This window comes from Bufo gargarizans, chromosome 9 (assembly GCF_014858855.1).
Source record: "Bufo gargarizans isolate SCDJY-AF-19 chromosome 9, ASM1485885v1, whole genome shotgun sequence".
Lineage (NCBI taxonomy): Eukaryota > Metazoa > Chordata > Amphibia > Anura > Bufonidae > Bufo > Bufo gargarizans.
The window spans coordinates 183372514-183387041 of NC_058088.1; the positions used below are offsets into that span (position 1 = coordinate 183372514).

The 14528-nt window shown below is 44.9% G+C and overlaps 1 protein-coding gene across 4 annotated transcripts in view; it reads left to right on the forward strand.

Annotated features, from left to right (window-relative positions):
- The first annotated feature begins 1079 nt into the window (after positions 1 to 1079).
- The window catches only part of LOC122919421 (beta-1,4-galactosyltransferase galt-1-like), a 71437-nt gene continuing 57988 nt past the window's right edge, over positions 1080 to 14528 (forward strand). The window contains exon 1 of one of the 4 annotated variants that reach the window (XM_044268434.1): positions 1080 to 1223. The gene's annotated coding sequence lies outside the window, so the exon portion shown is untranslated. The remainder of the gene's footprint in view (positions 1224 to 14528) is intronic. The other 3 variants (XM_044268437.1, XM_044268441.1, XM_044268443.1) reach the window with 3 other exon arrangements.

A 14528-nucleotide genomic window follows, 5' to 3' on the forward strand; every position in this document is an offset into this window, starting at 1 on the left:
ATCCATCTGTCTATCATTCCTATATCATACATCCATCTGTCCATCATTCTCATATCATACATCCATCCATCATTCCTATATCATACATCCATCTGTCCATCATTCCTATACCATCCATCCATCTGTCCATCATTCCTATACCATCCATCCATCTGTCCATCATTCCTATACCATCCATCCATCTGTCCATCATTCCTATAGCATCCATCCATCATTCCTATACCATACATCCATCTGTCCATCATTCTCATATCATACATCCATCTGTCCATCATTCCTATATCATACATCCATCTGTCCATCATTCCTATACCATCCATCCATCATTCCTATACCATCCATCCATCTGTCCATCATTCCTATAGCATCCATCCATCCATCATTCCTATACCATACATCCGACTGTCCATCATTCTCATATCATACATCCATCTGTCCATCATTCCTATATCATACATCCATCTGTCCATCATTCCTATACCATACATCCATCTGTCCATCATTCCTATACCATACATCCATCTGTCCATCATTCCTATGCCATACATCCATCTGTCCATCATTCCTATATCATACATCCATCCATCATTTCTAAATCATACATCCATCTGTCCATCATTCCTATATCATACATCCATCTGTCCATCATTCCTATATCATACATCCATCTGTCCATCATTCCTATACCATACATCCATCTGTCCATCATTCCTATATCATACATCCATCTGTCCATCATTCCTATATCATACATCCATCTGTCCATCATTCTCATATCATACATCCATCTGTCCATCATCCCTATATCATACATCCATCTGTCCATCATTCCTATACCATACATCCCATCTGTTCATCATCTGTTCATCATTCCTATATCACATGTTACTACCCTCATCAGTCACATCCTATACATAACAGGCATCTCTCCCTGACTCTCTGATCGTCCATCACACATGTCAATCACTCCTCCCATCCCAGGACGTTCTGCAGCAGCTGTGTGCTCCCCGCACATTGCCTCTCCTTCCTCCCCGGGCGGGGTTTCCCTCCTCCCTCCCCCAGCCCCCAGCCCAGCAGCGTGTCCCAGCAGAGCGGATCACTATGTCCTGGGAAGGAGATCAACTGGACGATCGGCGCTGAGGTATAACGGATCGATCGCTGGATCTCCCGGATCCCTTCTCTGTGGGCTGCAGTCCGAGTCCCGGGCAGAGCCCCAGTCCCAGGTCAGATCCTCCCTGGATATAGAGGGGTGGGAGCTGCACTGGGAGCACTGTGTGAACAATGGGGGGAAGTGACCAGACATGGGGGGAGACTTGGGGTGACCTGGTGGCAAACATGGTGCTGTACCTGTAGTGACCTGGTGGTGTACTTATAGTACAGTCATCTGTGTGTGTAGCCTGTAGTTATAGTGCAGTCATCTGTGTGTTACCTGTAGTTATAGCGCAGTCATCTGTGTGTGACCTGTAGTTATAGTGCAGTCATGTGTGTGTAGCCTGTACTTATAGTGCAGTCATCTGTGTGTTACCTGTAGTTATAGTGCAGTCATCTGTGTGTTACCTGTAGTTATAGTGCAGTCATCTGTGTGACCTGTAGTTATAGCGCAGTCATCTGTGTGTGACCTGTAGTTATAGTGCAGTCATGTGTGTGTGACCTGTAGTTATAGTGCAGTCATGTGTGTGTGACCTGTAGTTATAGTGCAGTCATCTGTGTGTGACCTGTAGTTATAGCGCAGTCATCTGTGTGTGACCTGTAGTTATAGTGCAGTCATCTGTGTGTGACCTGTAGTTATAGTACAGTCATCTGTGTGTGACCTGTAGTTATAGTGCAGTCATCTGTGTGTGACCTGTAGTTATAGTGCAGTCATCTGTGTGTGACCTGTAGTTATAGTACAGTCATCTGTGTGTGACCTGTAGTTATAGTACAGTCATCTGTGTGACCTGTAGTTATAGTGCAGTCATCTGTGTGTGACCTGTAGTTATAGTGCAGTCATCTGTGTGTGACCTGTAGTTATAGTACAGTCATCTGTGTGTGACCTGTAGTTATAGCGCAGTCATCTGTGTGTGACCTGTAGTTATAGTGCAGTCATCTGTGTGTGACCTGTAGTTATAGTGCAGTCATCTGTGTGTGACCTGTAGTTATAGTGCAGTCATCTGTGTGTTACCTGTAGTTATAGTGCAGTCATCTGTGTGTGACCTGTAGTTATAGTGCAGTCATCTGTGTGTTACCTGTAGTTATAGTGCAGTCATCTGTGTGTGACCTGTAGTTATAGTGCAGTCATCTGTGTGTGACCTGTAGTTATAGTGCAGTCATCTGTGTGTTACCTGTAGTTATAGCGCAGTCATCTGTGTAGCCTGTAGTTATAGCGCAGTCATCTGTGTGTTACCTGTAGTTATAGCGCAGTCATCTGTGTGTGACCTGTAGTTATAGTGCAGTCATCTGTGTGTTACCTGTAGTTATAGTGCAGTCATCTGTGTGTTACCTGTAGTTATAGTGCAGTCATCTGTGTGTGACCTGTAGTTATAGTGCAGTCATCTGTGTGTGACCTGTAGTTATAGTGCAGTCATCTGTGTGTGACCTGTAGTTATAGTGCAGTCATCTGTGTGTGACCTGTAGTTATAGTGCAGTCATCTGTGTGTGACCTGTAGTTATAGTGCAGTCATCTGTGTGTGACCTGTAGTTATAGTGCAGTCATCTGTGTGTGACCTGTAGTTATAGTGCAGTCATCTGTGTGTGACCTGTAGTTATAGTGCAGTCATCTGTGTGTGACCTGTAGTTATAGTGCAGTCATCTGTGGGACCTGTAGTTATAGCGCAGTCATCTGTGTGTGACCTGTAGTTATAGTGCAGTCATCTGTGTGTGACCTGTAGTTATAGTGCAGTCATCTGTGTGTGACCTGTAGTTATAGTACAGTCATCTGTGTGTGACCTGTAGTTATAGTACAGTCATCTGTGTGTGACCTGTAGTTATAGCGCAGTCATCTGTGTGTGACCTGTAGTTATAGTGCAGTCATCTGTGTAGCCTGTAGTTATAGCGCAGTCATCTGTGTGTGACCTGTAGTTATAGTACAGTCATCTGTGTGTGACCTGTAGTTATAGTACAGTCATCTGTGTGTGACCTGTAGTTATAGCGCAGTCATGTGTGTGTGACCTGTAGTTATAGTGCAGTCATCTGTGTGTGACCTGTAGTTATAGTATATATGTGTGTGACCTGTAGTTATAGTGCAGTCATCTGTGTGTGACCTGTAGTTATAGCGCAGTCATGTGTGTGTGACCTGTAGTTATAGTGCAGTCATCTGTGTGTGACCTGTAGTTATAGTGCAGTCATCTGTGTGTGACCTGTAGTTATAGTGCAGTCATCTGTGTGTGACCTGTAGTTATAGTGCAGTCATCTGTGTGTGACCTGTAGTTATAGTACAGTCATCTGTGTGTGACCTGTAGTTATAGTACAGTCATCTGTGTGTGACCTGTAGTTATAGCGCAGTCATCTGTGTGTGACCTGTAGTTATAGTATATATGTGTGTGACCTGTAGTTATAGTACAGTCATCTGTGTGTGACCTGTAGTTATAGTACAGTCATCTGTGTGTGACCTGTAGTTATAGTGCAGTCATCTGTGTGTGACCTGTAGTTATAGTATATATGTGTGTGACCTGTAGTTATAGTGCAGTCATCTGTGTGTGACCTGTAGTTATAGTACAGTCATCTGTGTGTGACCTGTAGTTATAGCGCAGTCATCTGTGTGTGACCTGTAGTTATAGTATATATGTGTGTGACCTGTAGTTATAGTACAGTCATCTGTGTGTGACCTGTAGTTATAGTACAGTCATCTGTGTGTGACCTGTAGTTATAGTGCAGTCATCTGTGTGTGACCTGTAGTTATAGTATATATGTGTGTGACCTGTAGTTATAGTGCAGTCATCTGTGTGTGACCTGTAGTTATAGCGCAGTCATGTGTGTGTGACCTGTAGTTATAGTGCAGTCATCTGTGTGTGACCTGTAGTTATAGTGCAGTCATCTGTGTGTGACCTGTAGTTATAGTGCAGTCATCTGTGTGTGACCTGTAGTTATAGTGCAGTCATCTGTGTGTGACCTGTAGTTATAGTGCAGTCATCTGTGTGACCTGTAGTTATAGTACAGTCATCTGTGTGTGTGACCTCTAGTTATAGTGCAGTCATCTGTGTCTGACCTGTAGTTATAGTGCAGTCATCTGTGTGTAGCCTGTACTTATAGTGCAGTCATCTGTGTGTGACCTGTAGTTATAGTACAGTCATCTGTGTGACCTGTAGTTATAGTGCAGTCATCTGTGTGTGACCTGTAGTTATAGTGCAGTCATCTGTGTGTGACCTGTAGTTATAGTGCAGTCATATGTGTGTGACCTGTAGTTATAGTGCAGTCATCTGTGTGTGACCTGTAGTTATAGTACAGTCATCTGTGTGTGACCTGTAGTTATAGCGCAGTCATGTGTGTGTGACCTGTAGTTATAGTACAGTCATCTGTGTGTGACCTGTAGTTATAGTGCAGTCATCTGTGTGTGACCTGTAGTTATAGTGCAGTCATATGTGTGTGACCTGTAGTTATAGTGCAGTCATCTGTGTGTGACCTGTAGTTATAGTACAGTCATCTGTGTGTGACCTGTAGTTATAGCGCGGTCATGTGTGTGTGACCTGTAGTTATAGTACAGTCATCTGTGTGTGACCTGTAGTTATAGTGCAGTCATCTGTGTGTGACCTGTAGTTATAGTGCAGTCATCTGTGTGTGACCTGTAGTTATAGTGCAGTCATCTGTGTGTGACCTGTAGTTATAGTGCAGTCATCTGTGTGTGACCTGTAGTTATAGCGCAGTCATGTGTGTGTGACCTGTAGTTATAGTGCAGTCATCTGTGTGTGACCTGTAGTTATAGTGCAGTCATCTGTGTGTGACCTGTAGTTATAGCGCAGTCATCTGTGTGACCTGTAGTTATAGTACAGTCATCTGTGTGTGACCTGTAGTTATAGTGCAGTCATCTGTGTGTGACCTGTAGTTATAGTGCAGTCATCTGTGTGTGACCTGTAGTTATAGCGCAGTCATCTGTGTGTTACCTGTAGTTATAGCGCAGTCATCTGTGTGTGACCTGTAGTTATAGTGCAGTCATCTGTGTGTGACCTGTAGTTATAGTACAGTCATCTGTGTGACCTGTAGTTATAGTGCAGTCATCTGTGTGACCTGTAGTTATAGTACAGTCATCTGTGTGACCTGTAGTTATAGTGCAGTCATCTGTGTGACCTGTAGTTATAGTACAGTCATCTGTGTGTGACCTGTAGTTATAGTGCAGTCATCTGTGTGTGACCTGTAGTTATAGTGCAGTCATCTGTGTGTGACCTGTAGTTATAGTGCAGTCATCTGTGTGTGACCTGTAGTTATAGTGCAGTCATCTGTGTGTGACCTGTAGTTATAGTACAGTCATCTGTGTGTGACCTGTAGTTATAGCGCAGTCATCTGTGTGACCTGTAGTTATAGTGCAGTCATCTGTGTGACCTGTAGTTATAGCGCAGTCATCTGTGTGACCTGTAGTTATAGTGCAGTCATCTGTGTGTGACCTGTAGTTATAGTACAGTCATCTGTGTGACCTGTAGTTATAGTGCAGTCATCTGTGTGTGACCTGTAGTTATAGTACAGTCATCTGTGTGTGACCTGTAGTTATAGTACAGTCATCTGTGTGACCTGTAGTTATAGTGCAGTCATCTGTGTGACCTGTAGTTATAGTACAGTCATCTGTGTGACCTGTAGTTATAGTGCAGTCATCTGTGTGACCTGTAGTTATAGTACAGTCATCTGTGTGTGACCTGTAGTTATAGTGCAGTCATCTGTGTGTGACCTGTAGTTATAGTGCAGTCATCTGTGTGTGACCTGTAGTTATAGTACAGTCATCTGTGTGACCTGTAGTTATAGTACAGTCATCTGTGTGTGACCTGTAGTTATAGTACAGTCATCTGTGTGTGACCTGTAGTTATAGTGCAGTCATCTGTGTGTGACCTGTAGTTATAGTACAGTCATCTGTGTGTGACCTGTACTTATAGTGCAGTCATCTGTGTGTGACCTGTAGTTATAGTGCAGTCATCTGTGTGTGACCTGTAGTTATAGTGCAGTCATCTGTGTGTGACCTGTAGTTATAGTGCAGTCATCTGTGTGTGACCTGTAGTTATAGTGCAGTCATCTGTGTGACCTGTAGTTATAGCGCAGTCATCTGTGTGACCTGTAGTTATAGTGCAGTCATCTGTGTGTGACCTGTAGTTATAGTGCAGTCATCTGTGTGTGACCTGTAGTTATAGCGCAGTCATCTGTGTGTGACCTGTAGTTATAGCGCAGTCATCTGTGTGTGACCTGTAGTTATAGTGCAGTCATCTGTGTGTGACCTGTAGTTATAGTGCAGTCATCTGTGTGTGACCTGTAGTTATAGTGCAGTCATCTGTGTGTGACCTGTAGTTATAGTGCAGTCATCTGTGTGTGACCTGTAGTTATAGCGCAGTCATCTGTGTGTGACCTGTAGTTATAGTGCAGTCATCTGTGTGTGACCTGTAGTTATAGCGCAGTCATCTGTGTGTGACCTGTAGTTATAGTGCAGTCATCTGTGTGTGACCTGTAGTTATAGTATATATGTGTGTGACCTGTAGTTATAGTATATATGTGTGTGACCTGTAGTTATAGTGCAGTCATCTGTGTGTGACCTGTAGTTATAGCGCAGTCATCTGTGTGTGACCTGTAGTTATAGTGCAGTCATCTGTGTGTGACCTGTAGTTATAGCGCAGTCATCTGTGTGTGACCTGTAGTTATAGTGCAGTCATCTGTGTGTGACCTGTAGTTATAGTACAGTCATCTGTGTGTGACCTGTAGTTATAGTGCAGTCATCTGTGTGTGACCTGTAGTTATAGTGCAGTCATCTGTGTGTGACCTGTAGTTATAGTGCAGTCATCTGTGTGACCTGTAGTTATAGTGCAGTCATCTGTGTGTGACCTGTAGTTATAGTGCAGTCATCTGTGTGTGACCTGTAGTTATAGTGCAGTCATCTGTGTGTGACCTGTAGTTATAGTATATATGTGTGTGACCTGTAGTTATAGTGCAGTCATCTGTGTGTGACCTGTAGTTATAGCGCAGTCATCTGTGTGTGACCTGTAGTTATAGTGCAGTCATCTGTGTGTGACCTGTAGTTATAGTGCAGTCATCTGTGTGTGACCTGTAGTTATAGTGCAGTCATCTGTGTGACCTGTAGTTATAGTGCAGTCATCTGTGTGTGACCTGTAGTTATAGCGCAGTCATCTGTGTGTGACCTGTAGTTATAGTGCAGTCATCTGTGTGTGACCTGTAGTTATAGCGCAGTCATCTGTGTGTGACCTGTAGTTATAGTATATATGTGCGCTCCAGCTGGAGGCAGCAGTTTGTGGCGGCAGTGGTTTTCCTGAGAAGGGACAATGCTGTTGTGATTGGCAGTGGAAGTACTCTGTGGTGTTTTATTCTAGGACTCTGGACATGACTTCAGTTTGTGGAAAGTATTTTGGGTATTTCCCTGTTTTCTTTTTTCCTCTTTTCTTTTCATATAAATGTACAATTTACAGTAAATATGTTAGAAAATTTACATTTAAACCAAATGCTTGCAAAGATTTTGCTAAATCCTCCTGATTACTGTAAAATGCTCTGCCTGACACTTGTAAGGTCTCCAACCTGTCACTGGCGTACTGGGACCTTTATGTGTATGCTGGTTCGTCGGGTAGCTCGTAAGCGATATTCTGCCCAAACATAGTGCAGTGTACAGGGTCCTGGGTGCGCGGACTGCCCTCTAGCAGGTGTAGGTGAGGGCGCCTTCCCACGCTGCCGATTGTGTTGCAGAATTTTCCGCAACTAAAAATCCGTTCCGTTCGTTTCAATGGGGCGGCAAGCACATGGATTTCTGCAAGCCCCATTCAAGTGAATGGAACTGATTTACCGTTGCGAAAAATCCAGTAACAAAATCCGTAGAGCTTTCTGTCTTCTTTCTATGTTGAATTTTAGCCTATCAAATGCTTTGCTCAGAGATAAGCAACGACCATGGCGTTCTGGCGGTGTCTCGTCTCTCTTGTCTACGGCCGGCTTAAAGGGAAAGTCCATCTTGATGATTTTTTTTATTGTTCCAGTGCATCTAAAATGAAAAATATAGCAACTCTGCAGGGAGTCTTCACTATAAACCCCATACAATTTTTGCATCTACAGTATCTATGCAGACTATTGTGTCTCATTGTTAACAGACTACAAACAAGCTCTGAGCGTGCTCTTCCATATGGCACCTATGTCTTGGTAACCTATGAAGGAGTAGAACAGAGATGTAAGGCCCCGTTCACACGACCATAGGGCCACCGTGCCTGTATTGCAGACCGCAGAAACTGCGGTCTATAAAACACTTGCATTGGCGCATCTCGGTGTGGACCCATTGACTTGAATGGGTCCAGATCTGCAAGATACAGCTAAAGATAGGATATGTGTTTTGCTTGCGGAGCAGAGGCATGGACTCGGAAGCCCACGGAAGAGTTCTGTGTGTTTCCTTGGGATTCTGGGTCTGTAACGGACCGTTTCAGCAGACAAGGGGTTAAATTCCGTTTAGGCGAGGGTCCGTGCCGCAAAAGATAGGAAAGGTTTAAAGCCAAGACCCTGCCAAGAAAAGACATGTCACCGGGATTTTGTGTATAGAGCTGAGGACATGGGTTGCTAGATGGCCGCTAGCATATCCGCAATACACAGTCCCCATAGCTCTGTGTGCTTTTATTGTGTCAAAAAACAGATTTGATACATATGCAAATTAACCTGAGATGAGTCCTGTATGTGAGATGAGTCAGGGACAGGACTCATCTCAGGTTAATTTGCATATGTATCAAATCTGTTTTTTGACACAATAAAAGCACACAGAGCTATGGGGACTGGGTATTGCGGATGTGCTAGCGGCCATCTAGCATCCCATGTCCTCAGCTCTATACACAAAATCCCGGTGACAGGTTCCCTTTAAAGCCGCAGCAGGTGTCCGCTTATGGTTGAGCTCTATGCCGTGAGCAGTAGTACGTGGCCGATTATGATTCTGTCAAAATCCAACGTGTGAATGTACCCTAAGCCCTCTTGCACACGACCGTATGAAATTTGCTGTATTTTGCGGTCCTCAAAAAAACGGATCGGCAAAAAATACGGATTCCGTTTTTTTGCGGAAAGGAACAGCTGACCCCTAATAGAACAGTCCTATCCTTGTCCGTTATGCGGGCAATAATAGGACATGTCCTATCTTTGAACGTAAATACGGAAACGGAATGCATACGTTTTTTTTTTGAGGATCCTTTGAAATTAATGGTTACGTATACGGAACGCAAAAACCGGAACGTACATGGGAAAAAAAACGTTTGTGTGCACGACCGTATGTAATTTGCTGTATTTTGCGGTCCTCAAAAAACGGATCCGCAAAAAATATGGATGACATCCGTGTGCATTGTGTTTTTTTTGTGGAATGGAACATCCGGCCCCTAATAGAACAGTCCTATCCTTGTCCGTTATGCGGACAATAATAGGACATGTTCTATCCTTGAACTGAACTTTTTTTTTGCGGATCCATTGAAATGAATGGTTACATATACGGTCCATATAGGGAACGCAAAAAAACCGAACGTACATGGAAAAAAAAACGTTTGTGTGCAAGAGGCCTAAGGTCCCTTTCACACGAGCGTGATTTCCGCGCGGGTGCAGTGCGTGACGTGAACGCATAGCACCCGCACTGAATCTTGACCCATTCATTTCAATGGGGCTGTGTACATGAGCGTTTTTTTTCACGCATCACTTCTGCAATGCTTTGAAATCGCAGCATGTTCTATATTCTGCGTTTTTCACGCAGCCCTGGCCCCATAGAAGTGAATGGGGCTGAGTGAAAAACGCATTACATCCGCAAGCAAGTGCGGGTGCGATGAGTTTTTCACTGATGGTTGCGAAGAGACGTTGTTTGTAAACATTCAGTTTTTTTTATCACGCGCGTGAAAAATGCATCAAAACGCATTGCACCCGCGCGGAAAAAACTGAACAACTAAACGCAATCGCAGACAAAACTGACTTGTTTTAGTGCCAAAATCGCAGCATTTTCACTGAACGCACCCTGAACGCATCCGGATCAAATCCGTCACGCCCGTGTGAAACCAGCCTAAGAGTGCAGGATCAGACAGATGCATAAGGAGTAATTAGTACTATTCCTCTCTCGTGCACCGCCGTCATCCGCGCTGTGTGCGTCTCGTCGTAGTTTACATGTCTTGACCTTGAATCTAAAGTAGCACAAACCTCAACAATTGTGATAAGGAGTCCGAGGTTCTCACAAGGCCTATGTGCCTACATTTATGGCTCTCCCTCGGTGTTACATTGTATTCTCAATCATCTCCATATAGTGATAGTAATTACAGTGACTGCTGCCCAGTTTAGACAACCTTAAAGAAATGGGATTTTTCTTACAGCCAACATTTTCCACTTATCCACTGGATAGGTGACAAATGTCTGAACGCTGGGGCCCCACCAGTTAGGCCTCTTTCACACGGGCGTCAGTTTTTTTGCCTGGATAAGAGCCGGGTGCGTTGCGGGAAAATGCGCGATTTTCCCGTGCGAGTGCAAAACATTGTCATGCGTTGCACTCGCGTGAGAAAAATCGCGCATGTTTGGTACCCAAACCCGAACTTCTTCATAGAAGTTCGGGCTTGGGATTGATGTTCTGAAGATTGTATTATTTTCCCTTATAACATGGTTATAAGGGAAAATAATAGCATTCTGAATACAGAATGCATAGTAAACCAGCGCTAGAGAGGTTAAAAAAAAACACTTGATCACGAAGCCCGGCATCTCCTTGTGTCTCCTCTGCGCTGAACAGGACCTGGGGTGAGCTGCTCCATTAAATACCGGTTAAGGACCTTCGATGACGTCACTCCGGTAATCACATGGTACGTCACATGATCTTTTACCATGGTGATTCACCATGGTAAAAGACCATGTGATGACCGGAGTGACGTCATCGAAGGTCCTTAACCGGTATTTAATGGAGCAGCTCACCCCAGGTCCTGTTCAGCGCAGAGGAGACACAAGGAGATGCCGGGCTTCGTGATCAAGTGGACTAAGGTGAGTTAAATTTTTTTTATTTTTTTTTAACCCCTCTAGCGCTGGTTTACTATGCATTCTGTATTCAGAATGCTATTATTTTCCCTTATAACCATGTTATAAGGGAAAATAATAATGATCGGGTCTCCATCCCGATCGTCTCCTAGCAACTGTGCGTGCAAATCGCACGGCATCCGTACTTGCTTGCGGATGCCATCCGATTTTTCACACACCCCATTCACTTCTATGGGGCCTGCGTCACGTCAAAATCGGACAATATAGAGCATGCTGCGATTTCAACTGAACGCACAAGTGATGCGTTAAAAACAACGCTCATGTGCACAGCCCCATAGAAATGAATGGGTCAGGATTTAGTGCGGGTGCCATACGTTCGCCGCACGGATCGTACCCGCACGGAAAACTCGCCCGTGTGAAAGGGGCCTTAGGGTTGCCAGGTGCTCCACTCAGAACTGCGCTTGGCCATCATCATCAGTCCTGTAGACTGTTAATGGAAGGGCACTGCGCAGGCTCGTCTGCTCGTGCAGTGAGGAAGGATTGAGGGGAAGAGGCCCGGGACAGACCCCCGAATCTAATAGGAAACCTGTCACCGGGATTTTGTGTATAGAGCTGAGGACATGGGCTGCTAGATGGCCGCTAGCACATCTGCAATACCCAGTCCCCATAGCTCTGTGTGCTTTTAATGTCTCAAAAAATTTGAGATTTGATAGATATGCACATTAACCTGAGATGAGTCCAGCACCGCCCCGCATCCTCCGAATCTCCTCCTTGCTCCCAGCCGTCACAAAGCTAGAGCGCCATAATCTCCTGATGCGCGATATGGCAGTGTCGGCATAGTGTTCCTTCCCTGTGCTGGCATCAGCCTCAGGGAACGAACTGCGCATGCGCTAGCTCGCGCATCGCGAGATTACGGCGCTCTAGCTTTGTGACGTTGGGGAGCGAGGAGGAGATTGGGAGGATGCGGGGCAGTGCTGGGCTCCTTCACGCTGGACTCATCTCAGGTTCATTTGCATATCTATCATGTTTTTTTTGAGACAATAAAAGCACACAGAGCTATGGGGACTGGGTATTGCGGATGTGCTAGCGGCGATCTAGCAGCACATGTCCTCAGCTCTATTTCCAAAATCCAGGTGACAGGTTCCCTTTAACATCCCTACACACATGATTTTTGTCTTTTTTTTTTACTACTTCAAAAAACCCTTGCATTTTTTCTATAATGCATGCAGTTTTTATTTATGCTTTTTTGCAGCTTTTTTTCTAAATGACCATGCCAACCACTTTTTTCTACAGAACTTTTTTTTACAGAATGGGCCTGAGCTGCAATACCAAGCAGAGCCTCTATACAATGGACGGCCATTGTGCTCCCCAGAGTGCCGTAGCCTCCTCAAACAGCTGATCTGTGTGTTGAACCCCTGCCAATCGGAAATTGATGACCTAGCCTGAGGATAGGTCGTAAGTATTAAACACCCGGTAAACTCCAGGGGAAGAAAACCACTTGTTTTCCGTAGATTTTCGGCTAACATCTGGAGCTGATGTTTTTATTGCAAAAAGTGTACAAAAACCACTACTAAAAACCTACGTGTGAACCCACCCTAAAGGTGGTGGGTCTCGCTGATTGAATCCCCTAAGCTGGTATTATCTGCGGAGCCGCCCAGTCTTCCTGGCGTCCTGCAGTCTTATAGAGCCAGGAGCCAGGCTGGATATGGCCAAGTACCAGTCAAGGGAACCCGCTCTGTTATCTCTTCATGTACTAATATGGCATTCCTTTGGATTTTGTATGGACCTTGACATGGGACCTCTATGCTTCTCATCTGTAACCTTGCAAAAAATTCCTGGCGTCTGAGTGTATGTATGGGTGTCGGCTCCAGTGCTTGTTGTGACTGCTCTGTATCACTTTTACTACTTTCTAAACTAAGCTTCCGGAGAAATTCATAAAATGCTGTTTCTGCCGAGTCTCATTTTTCTCTCAGCTTCTCAGGTGATAAAATAACAAATACACCATAAGGCTACTTTCAGAATGGTGTTTTGGCTTTCCGTTTGTAAACGGATCAGTTTTGCCCTAATGCATTCTGAATGGAAAAGGCTCCGCTCAGAATGCATCAGTTTGCCTCCGTTCCGTCTCCATACCGCTCTGGACACACAATGTAAGTCAATGGGGACGGATCAGTTTTTACTGACACAATTTGGCACAATAGAAAACAGATCCGTCCCCCATTGACTTTCAATTGTGTTCAAGACGGATCCGTGGCAATGTTAAAGATAATAGTAACGGATCTGTTCTGAACAGATAGAGACGGTTGTATTATCGGCGCGGATCCGTCTGTGCAGATCCATGACTCTTCCCACTTTTCCACAACCTCCTGAAATTACCCCCACATCCATTCACCCAGCAAGGAACTTTTCATCTCTTCCTCCATCTTACCTTCTCATCTGACCGCTTGCACAAACCTGTTTGAAAACATAAAACACTTCCTTCCCAAACACACACAGATACATCATGCCCTCTCTTATTCTCACCTATTAACACTTGCTCTGCTTCTCTTTATTGCTGGTGATATCTCTCCAAATTCAGGCCCCCCTCAGCAAATCCCCACTATCGCCTCTACCTCCTACTACAGATCTCCTTCTACAAATTTCTGCAACCCCTTAAACCTAATAACCATTCCTTTGACCCCTGTCCTTTGGTTCCTCTTGCAGAAGCATTATGGAATGCACGCTCTGTCTGTAAAAAACTGTCCTACATTCATGAACTTTTCATCTCTCAAAACCTTTTCTTTCTGGGTCTCACAGAAACATGGCTGACACCTCCTCCCCTGCTGCACTCTCTTATAGTGGATTTCAATTCACTCACACCCCGCCCCGGCTGCAAACATGGTGGAGGAGTTGGTCTTCTCCTATCAGACACCTGCTCCTACAGCCCAACTCCACTGCCACCCTCCATTACGCTCACCTCATTTGAAGTACACTCTGTTTGCATCTACTCTCCCTCCAACCTTCAAGTAGCTGTCACTTACCGCCTCCCAGGCCCAGCCACCATCTTTCTTGACCACTTTAACACCTGGCTACTACACTTTCTTTCTGCCGACATCCCCACTATCATCATGGGTGACTTCAACATCCCTATTGACACCTGCCACTCGGCCGCCTCTAAACTCCTATCACTCTCTTCCTCCTTCGGCCTATCACAGTGGTCTTCAACTCCCACCCACAGAGATGGTCACACTCTGGATCTTATCTTTGCCCGCCTCTGCTCCCTATATAACCTTTATAATTCGCCTCTCCCCCTATCCAACCACAAACTACTCACCTTCTCTTCATTGGTGTCTTCTGCTGCTCCCCCGGTTTACACACTAGCACACCCCCGCAGGAACCTTAAACAACTCAACTTTCGCTTGCTTTCTGAC